At 47.2% G+C, this 14,872-nt stretch overlaps 1 long non-coding RNA gene across 1 annotated transcript in view; it reads right to left on the bottom strand.

The window, feature by feature from the left end:
* LOC144614827 (uncharacterized) overlaps positions 1-14,872 on the bottom strand; it is a 170,587-nt gene that overhangs the window by 11,992 nt on the left and 143,723 nt on the right. The gene's annotated exons all lie outside the window — the stretch shown is intronic.

Below are 14,872 nucleotides of genomic sequence, written 5' to 3'. Positions count from 1 at the left end.
GTATTGTGAGCCTTTCCCACGTAAATAAGCATTAGTGTACCCTATCATTTTTTTAAATTTTTAAAAATTTTTTAATTTGTTTTTGATAGACACAGAGCACAAGTGGGGGAGGGCAGAAAGAGAAGGAGATACAGAATCGGAAGCAGTTCCAAGCTCTGAGCTGTCAGCGCAGAGCCCGACGCAGGGCTCGAACCCCCGAACCCACAAAATCATGACCTGAGCCAAAGTCGGATGCTTAACCGACTGAGCCACCCAGGAGCCCCCTTAATTAAAAATTTTTTTAATGTTTATTTACTTTTGAGAGAGAGAAAGAGCGTGAATGGGGAAGGGGCAGAGAGAGAGAGGGAGACACAGAGTCCTAAGCAGGCCTCAGGCTCCGAGCTGTCAGCCCAGAGCCCAACGCGGGGCTTGAACTCACAAACCAAGAGATCATGACCTGAGCCGAAGCCAGACGCTTAAGCAACTGAGCCACCCAGGCGCCCCGATACCCTATCATTTTTAATTAGTTGCCTAATTTTTAATTAGATGGAAAATTTCTTTCCATCGTTAGGCATGCTGTATGTGAAGTGCGGGGTCAAGATGCAGAAGGGCCTGTGCATGGCAATCAATTGCAGAGTCTTCAAAGGCTCTTTTAGTCCAGATCGGGGTCTCTTTTAACAGTGGCACTGCTGTCATCTGGGGCCCGATATTTAGTGCGGTGTGGTGGGGGCGGGGGTGTCCCACATGTTATGAGATGGTTAGCAGCTCTCCTGGCCTCTGCCCACTAGACGCCCGCAGCATCGTCTCCCCTCCCTACAGCATACTGGGGGAGACCACAACACCTCTAAGTATTGCCAAATACCTGCTGAGGGGCAAAACCATCCTTCGTTGAGCATCTGTGGTCTAGAGCATTCTGTCATTCCCCACCCAGTTTCTTCCATTTCATTGACATGTTGAAAAAGCAGGTCAGGGGTGCCTGGGTGGCCCAGTCGTTAAATGTCTGACTCTTGATTTCACTTAAGTCAAGATCTCAAGATTCATGAGTTCAAGCCCCACATCGGGCTCCCTGCTGACAGTGCAGAGCCTGCTCGGGATTGTCTCTCTTTTTCTCTCAAAATAAATAAACGTTTAAAAAAAAAAAAAACACATTTCCTTTCATTTAAAAAAAATAAAAATAAAAATAAAAACCAGGTCACAATCTCACCTTCAGGATATCATTTACACATCATATCATTTGTTTCTCTATGCCCTGTATTGCCTGTAAATTGGAAGTCAGTTCTAAAGGCTGAATGGGGTGAACCTTATTAAACGACACAAACTGTATTAAAATATAGATACCATAAACTGCGTTATACTATATTACACTTTATATATACATTATATGTCTATTAAACTATACACACACACGCACACAGCTTTGCATTACATCAAGTAGAGTTGCCAGGTTAACGAATAAAAATAGAGGATACCTAGTTAAATTTGGATTTTAAATAAACAACAAATAGTTTTTTAGGATAAGTATGTCCCAAATATGACATGAGACATATCTACCCTGAAAATGATTCCTTCTTTATCTGATATTCAAATTGAGCGAGGCATCCTACATCTATCTGACTGCCCAACCACAAGGCACATACTATTTGGTATGCCACCGTAAGCAATGCAAAATTGATCAGCATTTCAGGGAGCAACAGCCCGGTGCTCTATTCAAATCGATCCCATCAATATTTTATCATTTCATCTTTTGATGACTTTTGTCTAAATCAATTTTTTATTAGAAGTTGCCAACAGTGCTTTCCTCGTCACGTCACTTCTCTTACATTTATTCTGTGAAACTGTTTGTGTACGGAAGTTTCTTTTCATCCATTAGGGCAGTGAGTGAGGTAGGACTGGGTAGAAATAGAATCCAAACTTGGACCCTCTAATCGGAGTCTAGTGCGTGTTCCGTTATATCCGGTGGGGGGCGGGGGGGAGGTGGTAGGAGGGGAGGGATTCCCTTTTGACATGTGGGCGATGCAGGACCACACACAGTCCTAGCGCGGCCAACCCGTGTCACCCCAGCTGAGGCGTGAGATGGGGTATAGCGCGAAGGTAGGAGCGGTGTCTGCGAACGGAAGCAGACCCACAAACGATTCTCTGAGCAGAAGAAACAAAAGCTCTAGAAACAAGGGGTCGGTGATGGATCCAAGGGAGAAAAGGATGGTGTACACCCTCTCATTCACCCCAAGGTCTGAGTAGCACACTTCAGAATAATCCACGCACACGGCCATGGACGTGTCATAGAAGATCAAACTCCTCGTGGTTTCTGGAAGAGCTGGAGTTTCTGCCACAAAGACACCCTGAAAGGCAGGTCAGAGGAGACTCTTCTTCAGCGAGGTGATGCGTGCCCGGGGTGAAGGGCACCTACAGGTCAGAGCCAGGCAGCACGACGAACATCACCTTCCTTTTCGTTTATTGGCTTTTTTTTTTTCAAAAAAATTTTTTAACGTTTATTTATTATTGAGAGACAGAGAGACACAGAGCATGAGCAGGGGAGGGGCAGAGAGAGAGGGAGACGCAGAATCCGAAGCAGGTTCCAGGCTCCTAGCTGTCAGCACAGAGCCCGACGAGGGGCTCGAGCTCACAAACCGTGAGATCGTGACCTGAGCCGAAGTCGGTCGCCTAACCGACTGAGCCACCCAGGTGCCCCTCGCTTACTGACTTTCTTATCCTGTCTTTCCAGTTAGTTAAATGTGTAGTGAAGTACCCTGTGGTTTTAATAACAGAAGGGGAATCAGAGGCTGTATCTTGCCCACACTCCATCTATCTCAGCAGACCTGGCAAGCCATCAGTCATCAAAGAAAACACTTGACGGTATTACCATAGGAACGAATCAAAGAGGAAACTCTTGCGTGCTGGTTTTCCTTCGCACAGAGGCCAAGATGAGATTCACAGTTCCCACCAGGGATGGAGACACAGGGGTTGAGCATGCGCCCAATGCTCTTGGAGAGATTTTTTTTTTTATTTTTTAGAAAATTGTCTCTAAGGAAGAGAAGGATAATTTCTTAGATTGCGATATCATGATCGAAGTAATCAATGAGCTAATTGCTCCTTTACGCCTCTAATCAATATTTACAGAAAACCTACACGTGCCCTGAGCTGTGCTGAACACCACGTAAAGAGAACGAATCAAACACACGTGGTACGTGATGAGGAACCAGACACAAAAGATGTGCTGTTCATCTATTGTGACGCGTTCTTTGATAGGGTAGGAACAGAGTGATATGGGAACGACAAGAAATCTTCTGGCATGCATTTTAATATACTAGTTACTTCTATCCACCAGGAAGCAAAAGCCACACAGGTATGACTGGTCTGGTATATGTACCGCAAAGAATGGACGAATTCGCATTCGGGGTCATCTAGTGAGTTTGAGTGACGTCCCAGAGACTGGTCAGCTTTGTAGAGTTTGCCACTGAGATCTGAAGTTTGCGCGGCTGAGACACAAACCCCGGATGATGGGGGCGACACCAAGGTTTTCGAATGAGCGAATTCGCGGGGCTATTCTCGGTTCCCCTCCCTGAGCATTTGGATGCATTCAGGGCTGTGAATCACTGCCAGTGCTGGAACTCTCCTCAGCCCTGATTCAGTGACACTTCTACGTGCTGGGATTTCTCCTAAAGAGAAGCTCACCAGCCACGGTCGCGTAGGGAAAGGTACACATCTGCCAGTCTGTTTGGCAGGGCTGCGGGTGAGTGTCATTTAATGTGGCGATTCACCGAACTCCAGATTGAGAGCCAACTGCCCCGCTATCATTTCGGTCTGTGATTAACCTAGATACACAAATTAGCCGCCCGTGCTCGCTTTATCACATCCCTCTGACTCCGTCTTGCTATTACCTGGGATGCTTTAGCTCATTCATTTGCTCATTTCTTCAGTATATTTCTCCCCACACTGGACGAGGACAGTCCTTAGGAGCACTGGGTCTCTCATACTTTCCTCAGTCTGAATCTTCCGTCAGAACAAACAAACAAACGAAGCCTCATAATTCTGTCCTGTGTTTGCCTCCGATTAATGTCTTAGATAGCCACACAAACTCACACAAACCACGTTCTGTGGCTCAGGTTTCTCGCTCCCTAACACGAGCACTTTAAATTGATTATCTCTAAGGTGCTTTCCTATTTTAAAGTCGTATGATATTTCCCCCTACCCTGGGACCTAGGATAAAACCGATCAGGAGCCCGAAGGTACCATCTGTCCCCCGAGTCACTTCTTCTACCAGACACCCCACGGTTACCATCAATCCTACCTTCCTTCTTGTACTGTGCTTTCAACCGCATCCTTCCAGTCACTTCCACTTTCAAATCTATCACCGCCTCCTGCTTTTTCCTTTCACCTCTGCCAGTGTGAGACAAGATCACAGAAGGTGAGGTTACGACACGTCCTGAACTACCACCTGGCGGACCGGAGAGGAGAACCGAGGACTCGTCGGCCAGGCAGCGGCAGCCACTGCCTTTTGCCAAACACCACAGGGCCACACCGTCCATGTAACTGAGCTGCCCGAACTCCTCCGGTCCCGACTGCCAGCAAATGCTTGGATGTTAGACCTGCAGAGGACCTTGCGGCTCATGGGGTCCAACCTTTCCACTTCCCGGACACAACTGTTTTGAAAGGAGTCTCAACTTGTGAGATATAAACATGAAATTGTTAACTTTTTTTTTTTTTTCCCAATAACCACTCCTGTGGCTCGATTCCTGCTGGACAGCATGCTCCCTTAATGACATCTTACACCAATTTCATAAACTTTTCATCACCTTGCGTTACTAACACAGACTCATTGGAGTTACTACACACAATCCTGTGTTTTCAAATTTTAATTTTACCTTCTAACTGAAATTCCCTCCAGTTTCCATCATCCCTCCTCCTCTACCTAACCGTGCCCCACCCCCCACGCCTACCCTGCTGCCTGAGCACGGAACAGGGTTTGTGGCTTCAGTGGCTTGAGGTGTGTTGGGAGGTGAAGGATGGTGACCTCGCCACCCATGCCCCTTTCTCTTTCTAGCACCAGCCCCTCGTTGTTGGGGGAAGCGGGGAGAGGGCGGAATGAGACAACGGTCACCCACAGTGTAGGCGCGGTCGCTCCTGCCTTTGTCGTAACTGCTGTTCCTGCACACGACTACCACCTCGTAAGTGGAGGGACGCTGGTGGTGAGGTCCTCTTTTTTGTTAGTTGTCACTATTTTGTCAACATCGATTGGTTCTTTCTTCTCTGTTGGTTAGCCAAATGCAGGTGCTCTCAGAGAAGGGCCTTCGTAGGGTTTTCAGAGGAGTCTCTGTCCCATCCGCCTGCCCATCTAAGGCTCCACCTCCTTTGGCTGTCATTGGAAGCAACCCACTCCACAGCGTCATGCCATTGGAGTCCCCATCACCCACCCAAACAATGGTCCCGTGGGGCAAGATGGTTCAAGCCTCTATCACCTTCTGTTTGCCTGTCCGACCCATGGGACAGAGGCTTGGTCTTGCCACGTGAAATGGCGACCACACTAACGCCCGGCACCTGCTCTGCCAGCTCCAATCACTTTTTCCCAGACTTTTCCTGCAGCCCCACCAGCTTTAGGTGCTCTTCCAGAATAGTGCTTCATCAGCTGTAAGGCAAAACGTGGCCATGAGTTCTCAACTTGTTGGAGACGGACTGAACGATTCAACGATCCCAAATGTTGTGGGGAAAATACCGGGACACCACACTGAATGCCTTCTTTCCCCCTACTTAAGAACCCAGCCGTTCAGGCCTCTGAGTTTCAAATCCTGGCTCTGCCGTTCGCTGCGTGTATGACCCCTCTACTTCGTGAAAAATAAGGATGTTACCAGTACCGCTCCACGGGGTTCTTGTGGGTGTCAAATGGGAGAAACCACTGCCATGGAGCCAGTGCTCCGTAAGTGTCAACAATTATTACTGTTGCTGTTCCCTGTTTATTATTTTTACTGCAACACATTCCAGTCTCTCCTTTATTATTTCTGCCCGCGGAAATCAGGAGTTTGACAAAGTCCAACATGGTGAGGGGACACTCCTTCTCTTGCACTTTTGAGCCCTACACAGTGCTTGGTGTATTGCTATGCACACAGCAGCTGCTTAACGCGAAATGCCCTACAGTTTCGGTGCTGATGCAGCACATGTTTCTGGAATGCAAACGTTCCATATACTATTGGTAACCCCAGGAATCATGTCAATATGATGTGGAAGCTCGTTCTCAGGAGAATGTTCCCAGCGTGTTCACGTTTACTACCAAGGAAGAGCGGCCGGACAGAGATCTTACTAGCTCAGTGGAGCACAGCTGGGGCTGGAGGACCCTGGACAAAGACCATTTGCTTGAAGGGGGCTTAGTTTTACCGTGCGTCTGTCTTGAGCATTTTATCGGACGGTCCACTCCTATCGATGGCTTTTGTGTGTTTCCTCCTCGTCACTGCCTTCCATCAACCTTCCTTTACCTTTGAAGAAGATGAAGCTCTACACCTACTGTTGATTGGACTCCTTTATTAGAGATTTAACATTTGCTTAAGACGGTTTAATTTATTTCACAGACATGCTAATGTTTATGTCAATGCTCTGGTTATAGGTTTTGCGTGACCTGCCACGATATTTTTTTTTCCCAAAAGACTTGTTATTTTTAGTGTGTGTTTTTGCAGAATGCAAGGACTGGTTAAAATAAATGCATATGACGCGATAACAGAAGCACCTGTGTTATGTTCAAGAGCCAAGAACTCTTAAGTGAATTGAATGAATGGGAACCATTTCTCCCCTTTTTGCTGATTCAAGGACTTCACCCTTTCCACTACCTGACTCTGCCTTCCCTCATTGTCTGTCTCCACTTACTGGATTATTCCTATCTGCTAACAGTAGGATCTAGCATCTCCCATAAAATGCAAACCCTCTCTCGACCCTGTGTCTTCCTGCATCATTGGCACACGGCAAAACTCAGACAGGCATGCCGCTCCCAAGTCCCTTTCCAGCCCACTTCAAGCTGCCTTCCACACACACCAGTCCCCCTGAAACAGCCACTGTTAAGGCTCCAGAACTTTCCATATTGTTAAATCCAAAGAATAATTCTATTGTCTTGCTTCCCCTCTCAATAAAATTCAATATAATCAACTCCTCACCTTTAGTGACATGGTTCTCTTCTCTGTGCTTCCTTACTGGCCATTTCTTACTGGTCTCTTTCTGGATCTTCCCCTTCTCTCCATCCTCTAAATATCAGATTTTCTCATGGCTCTGTCCTGGGACGTTCTCTTTTCCCAGCGGCTCCTTCTCCCTCTTTGGCTGATTTCATCTTGCTCCAGTGGCTTTAAACATATGCCAGCGATTTTCAACTTTGTGTCTCTAGTCCAGACATTTCTTCTGGTCTCCCAGCTCTTAGAACTGCCTGTTGAGCGTAAACACGTAGCTGTCACAGACACGCTTCAAACTAAAGCATCTCCAAACCAGAACACTTGACTTTCCTCCCTACATCTGGCACTTCGTCAGTCTTCACCATGTAATGAGTGGTATCACTGTCTACCCAGTGATTAAAAACAGAAACTTGGGAATGCTATTTTATGCTTCCCTCATGCTCCAATCTGTCAGCAAGTCCTGTTAATACCACTTCCAACATATGCCTGAACTCCGTCAACTCGTCTTCACCCGCACTGCTCCCTCTGCAGGCTGATCTGTCATCGTGTCCTACTGCGTCCTGACCATCTCCCAGCTGCCACTGGACAAATCTGCATCATGCACAGCTGCGGTGTGTATGTGCATGTGTGTGTGCATAGATGTGTGCATTCTCGTATTCGACGAAAAGCCATCAAACCGTTTATTTTTTTAAGATTTTTTTTTTTACTTTATTTATTTTTGAGATGGAGAAAGAGCACTAGCAAGGGAGGGGCAGAGAGAGAGAGAAGGAGAGAGAGACACAGAATCCGAAGCAGACTCCAGGTTCCGAACTGTCAGCACAGAGCCCGACGTGGGGCTCGAACTCATGAGCCGTGAGATCATGACCTGGGCTGAAGTCGGACGCTTAACCGACTGAGCCACCCGGGAGCCCTGCCATTACACCGTTTAAAGGTGGGGCGCCTGGGTGGCTCAGTCAGTTGAGGTTCCGACTTCGGCTCAGGTCATGATCTTGCCGTTTGTGAATTCGAGCCCCATGTCGGGCTCTGTGCAGACAGCTCGGAGCCTGGAGCCTGCTTCGGATTCTGTGTCCCTCTCCCTCTGCCCCGCCCCTGCTCATTCTCTGTCTCTGTCTCTCAAAAATAAATAAATGTTAAAAAAATTAGTTTTAGGGGCACCTGGGTGGCTCAGTCGGTTGAGCTTCTGACTTCGGCTCAGGTCATGATCTTGCCATTTGTGAGTTCGAGCCCCATGTCGGGCTCTGTGCTGACAGCTCGGAGCCTGGAGCCTGCTTCGGAATGTGTCCCCCTCACTCTCTGCCCCTCCCCCATTCATGCTCTGTTTTTCTGTCAAATAAACATTAAAAAAATTTTTTTAAATTAGTTTTTAAAAACTGTTTGAAGGTGAACACACACACAAATGCCTCTGTGTGTGTGGGTGTGTGTGTGTGTGTGTGTTCCCTTGTTCAAATAGTTTGATTGATGGCTTTTCATTGCCCTGCAAATAAAATCCTGATACTTGCCGCACTCAGCCGCTATATACACGTCTAAGCATATTTTGAGCTACTGTATTGTGCTTCAGTCTCACTCGTCTTCTCTGAATTCTTGGAATTCTCTAAATTCCTTCTTGTTTGGGGGACTTTGAACCTGCCATAGCTTTTTGCTTGGTCCATTCCATCTCATGCTCTAAAACCACTTTTCTTGAAAGGCCTTTTCTTGACCGTCCTATCTAAATGACCCCTGTAATTCTGTCCAGCAATGTTATTTGTTTCTTCCAAACGTTAATTACAAGCTGTTCCCATTTTATTTGTTTACTTGTGCCATGTCTGTCTTTTCCAACAGAATCGTCACTCCGTGAGGGAAGAAATCTGCTCTATGTAGGTAGTTCTCATTTGCGTTACCAGCACATTACAGAAGGCTTAGCACATACATGTTTGTTGAATAAAGAAAGGAAAATAATAGGCTGAACAATGTCTTTGTGCTAAAACGAAATTTTGTGTGTGGGGTTTCATGGTAGAATGATCAAGTATTCGGTCTATATCTACATTTAAGTCATTCCTATGACCTCATTAATGGTCATAATAATTCAGCTTCAGGGACTGCCTGTTTGGAAAAGCATGTCGTGCAAAACAACATTAATCGACTTCAAGATTTTTTTGTTCACTCCGAGAAATTAGAGCATATAACTTACCAAAACCCTACCAGCAGTCTATGTTTAATGCTGACTGCTAGGAGCCCGTGATAATCCTGCATAGTTCTCTTTTTCTCTTAGAGGTGAACATTTTCTTAATATAATTTACCGTCACATTGGTTTTCATACAACACCCAGTGCTCATCCCAACAAGTGCCCTCCTCAATGCCCATCACCCATTTCCCTCTCCCCCACCCCTCGCCAATCCTCAGTTTGTTCTCTGTATTTAAGAGTCTCTTACGGGCTGTCTCCCTCCCTCTCTGTTTGTAACTATTTTTTCCCCTTCCCCTCCCCCATGGTCTTCTGTGAAGTTTCTCAAGATCCCCATATGGGTGAAAACATATGGTAAAAGACGAACATTTTGACAATATTGAAATATATTAGAAATCGGTATAAATCTAATTTTGGAATTGGGAATATACAAAAATTATTTATTTATATTTTCGAATCAACCGTTGCCCCACGGGTTGTGTGCAGACAGGATCTTCACACATCTCTCTGCAACACGACTGTCGTAGGAGCTGTGATAGAGAGGGTTGTGTTAGAGACAGACTCACAGATGCAGGAAAGAAACAGGTGGTCACCAGAGCGGTTGACACAGCTGACGGGGATTAAGAAGCGTCAACTACCAGTTGTAAAATAAGTAAGTCATGGGGATGTAACGTACAGCACAGAGCAGTGTCCATAAAACTCCAACAGCTTTACAAGGTGACAGATAACTAGACTTACTGTAGGGATCGTTTGGTGATGTTTAAAAATGTCAAATCACTCTGTCGATTACAGTTCAATTTAACCAAACCCAATGAAACAGAAGGTGGTTGTGTCTTCGGCAGCCCGTTCTCTGGGGGTCCGTGTGCTGGGGGAAACTTCCTTCCACTTTTCCCTTTTTTAACCCACTTTCAGGGGTACAAAAGGACTTGACAGTCACGGATGCAGCTGTGAATTGTAAACAAAAACGCACACGAAGGCGCTGAAATCAAGTGGCGATTTTACTTGTGAAATGGTCACCTGAATGAGCCGTAACTTATTTTACGTGTTGAGAGCATCACCAATGAAAACTGTACGTATTTTCTCATTTAAAGAATTTGCAAATCCTTGAGAAATCCTATGAGAAACGTTGGCCTATAGGAACGGCCACCAAAATGTCCTGAGTTTTCTGACGCTGCATCTGTTTCCAATATTCAGTCCGCTGCTCGCATCCCGTGTCAGACCGTACGTTCCAGTTTTGGGTCAGACACTCGATACTCACAGGTTTTCTTGAAGGAAAGGAAGATTTCCCTGGAACCTGCCTGGTACCAGTCACCTCGTTCACCTTCACCTGGTCCCCTTCTCTTCTTCAAAACCCGGACCAGTGCTTTTCAATCCCATCAGAACCCATTTTGTGCCACATATTTGGTAACACCTTCTCGGCTATCCTGATGAGAATGCATGGACCATGGACTCACCTATGGATGCAGTCGGGCGTGGAGGGGGCACTGATGAAAGCTAGCCGTCATGCCCCTCACCGGCGTGGGCCCCTCCAAGGTCCTGGAAGAAGCCATACGCTTCTGTAACATTTCCAGAAGATAACTTGGCCCCGTTTGGACAAGACCACCGTCTCTCCCCGCTTCCTCTCCTATTGGCAACATGACGGTAGCTGCAGGAAGGTTCTGGCATCCAGCTAAGGAGGACGAGGGTCGAGGGGGTTCTGGTTCAGCGTAATAGATGCACGTGGTTTGCAGTTCCCGCCAGGTGGGGTAAGACGAGGCGAGGCACTTTGAGCCATCGTGGGAGGGGTGGCTTCCACCAAAGAGCTAACCGTCTTGGCTTCGGGACGCAAAGGTGGAGGCAGAGGTCAGGCTGCAGCGTGACCCCATCCTCCGGCGCTCGGCGCTGGAAGTTTGTGGGCAGCCAAGGAACAGCCCTGTTGAAACATCTGGAGTCAGAAGCTAATCTTGCCAGAACGTTTTCCCAAGCGTCAGCTGTGTGTAAAATTGTACGCAGAGGATTTGGTACCTTTCCGGGTCTAGTGAAAACGGAGGTTCTCTCCAGGAACATTTTCGGTAAAGTGAAGTACAAAATTATAAACACGCCATGACGCTTCATCTTTTTTGGCATGGAAACCAAACCAAACCAAAACAAAACGAAACAAAACAAAACTTATCAGGACTCCTCTGTTTGTCAGGCACAAACCTGTAGCAATACAAACAGCGTGGACCCCTCCTAGAAACTGCACTTGCTATGCGCCCCAAGTACCGATAACAGAAAAAACTGCTGGGGGCGCCTGGGTGGCTGAGTCGGTTAAGCGTCCGACTTTGGCTCAGGTCATGATCTCATGGTCCGTGAGTTCGAGCCCGGCGTCGGGCTCTGTGCTGACAGCTTGGAGCCCGGAGCCTGTTTTGGATTCTGTGTCTCCCTCTCTCTCTCTGCTCCTCCCCCGCTCACACTCTGGTTCTGTCTCTCCCTCAAAAATAAATAAACATTAAAAAAAAATTTTTTTAAAGAAAAAACTGCTCATCAGCAATGCTAGGGGAAAGAATGGATTGTATTTCTAATTTCTCTATTAAAAATGATAATACAATATCACTGGTGAACAGGAGATCAAAGAGTCTGTAGTAAAGGTACAGAGGAAAAGAAGAGTGTTAGAGTGGAATGTCTGGCAGCAAATTCATTGCCATCTTTTCTGGACCTTTATAACGTTCACGTCATTTTTCACCTTTTCTATATTTTATAATTTTTTGTGATATAATTTCTTGTTCTAAATCGTCACTCCGATATCTAATATCGTATTCATAATCTTCTATTCAGTTTTTTAAGGAGGGTCCAAACTGCGGAAGTTGCGGGCATCTGAAGCCAGACCCACCTCTCGTACACACAGAAAGTCTTAACCTACAGGAGACATAAAACCGAACAACTTTATGATAAGAAAACACACCCGTGATGAGTGTGCCAGCCCCCACGCAGGTGGAGAGGAGGGGGCGGCGGGTGAGGCAATGACCCGGAAGCTCGGTTGCTGGGGGTCTGATTTGGTCACACGGTGCATGATTGAAGGATGCTGCTCCAGGAAGAGAAGGGACTCACCTTCTCTCGGCATACACGGGTTTTTCCCCTAGACCACCCAGCATATAGGAAGAAATGTAAAAAAAGAAATCTTTGCATTTATTTGTCAGTCAGATTCAAGGCGCAAATAATGATAAAAGGGCTGGTTGGACATTCTGAAGTCGTGCAGAAACAGGGCAATTCTTTCTTCCGCACGAGGCCGTCCTGGGTGCTGTGGGGTGTTTGGTGCCTCCTGAGAGCGAACAATGTGTGTTGTAGACATTGCTGCAGCAAGCAATATGCAACCGCTTGCACGCACACACTCAGACACACACACGTGCACGCACACACGCACACATGCTTGCACACACACTCAGACACACACATGCTCGTGCACATGCACACAGACACGTGTTCATGCACGCATGCACATGCTCATACATACTTGTGCACACACCCAAAACGTGCTCACACACGCACACACATGCTCGTGCACACACGTGCTCGCGCATGCATGCACATACTCATACATGCTTGTGCACACACAAACACGTGCTCACACACATGCACACACATATGCTCGTGCACGCACACACATATACCTGCTTATATATTCACACACATGTTCGCACACACATGCATACACTCAGACACACGTGCTTGTGCACACATACGTGCTCATGCACACAACCCTTGTGCACACACTCACACATGTGCTCACGCACACACATCCTTGTGCACACACGCACACACTCAGACACACATGCTCGTGCACACACACATGCTCTCACACACACTCAGACACACGTGCTCATGCACAGACACACACTCACACACACATGCTCGCACACACGCACTCAGACACACACGTGCTTGCGTGCAAACGCACACGCTCGCACACATACTCAGACACACATGCTCACGCACACATGCACATGCTTATACATACTTGTGCACTCAAAACATATGCTCATGCACATGAACACACACATATGCTCGTGCACACACGTGCTTGTGCATGCATGCACATGCTCACGCACACACACATACTCACATATACTTGTGTATACACTCACACACATGTTTGCACACACACACACACACTCAGACACACATGCTCGTGCACACACACATGTTCTCACACACAGGCACACACGTGCTCGTGCACAGACGCACACACTCACAGACACATGCTCGCACACACTCAGACACATGTGCTCGTGCACACGCACACACACACATGCTCATACATACTTGTGCACACACTCACAAACACATGTTCACACACACACATGCTCGCACAGACACGTGCTCGCGCACGCACACACACTCAGACACATATACTTGTGTATACACACGCATGTTCACACACACATGCACATACTCAGACACGTGCTTATGCACACATGTGCTCACACACACATGTGCTCGCACACACTAAGACACACGTGCTCACGCACACACATGCTTGTGCACACACTCAGACGCACCTGGCCGTGCACACACACACACACACGGTCGTGCACACATGCACACACACACACACACACTCTCTCTCGCACATACACACATACCCATTTCCTGACGGCCTGCGGCAGGGATGACACACTCAGGGAGTATGACCTGAGAGGTGCAGACGACTCCCTCTGTCCTCAGTTTTCAACCCCGACCCGTACCCATCATCACCCCCAGAAACACTGGTCACAGTACTGTCTGGTGGGTCCTGAAAGATTAGGGCTGCAGAAGTTACCTATTAAAATGCAAATATCCTTGGCTGAGCTAAGACCTCTTGTCCTTATCTGCTAACAGCCTGCAGGGTTTCCTTTAAGAGAAGGCTGTTTCCATTTTTTAACTGTGTAATTCTGTAAGGAAGCATGACATAAACTGGCCCACACTACACTTGACTCGAGGGCTGACCGCAAGAGGGGTTTCTCTGTCTGCAAGCACGCCTGGGAAGGGGCCGGGACCCCCAGCGAGCAACCGCCCCGAGCTCCCACACCCACTCTGAGAGGGAGGCGCGGTCTGCTTCCCCGTGCACACCTGGCCTGGGCACGCAGACTGCGTCCTTGGACCCAGTGTTGCCCCTGGACCCACCAGTGGTCTTTCGAGCTCTTTGCCCAAGAACACATGAGAGGGTCTATCTCCATTCTTCACAGGTCCAAAGGCTCCTTGCTCAATACTCACACAATAAATCACACCTACGGCTTTCCTTTCTGCCAACGTCTCTCTAAAGCTTTCGCGACATCAACTCAGTGAACACTCACAGCAACAGGTGCCAGCACTGCCTCCATTTTCCCAGATATGAGGCTGAGGCACAGAGACGCCGAGCAATTTGACAGGGGTCACATGTCATAAGTGGTCTGAGCTGAGAATCAAACCCCAGAGCCTGTTCAGAGCGGCACTCTCTCATCAGTCTTACACGTAATCTCTGTAAAATATGTGTGGACAATAATTTACTTTTACACTTTATGTTTTAAAATTTAATGCAATAGTCTAACATTTTATACAATTTTTTTTTTTAACACCACCATGCCCTCTGAGAATCTTCCTTAACAGGTGAATAATT

The sequence above is a fragment of the Panthera onca genome, chromosome F1 (assembly GCF_046562875.1).
Source record: "Panthera onca isolate mPanOnc1 chromosome F1, mPanOnc1 haplotype 2, whole genome shotgun sequence".
Lineage (NCBI taxonomy): Eukaryota > Metazoa > Chordata > Mammalia > Carnivora > Felidae > Panthera > Panthera onca.
This window is presented reverse-complemented; position numbering and strand designations above follow the sequence as displayed.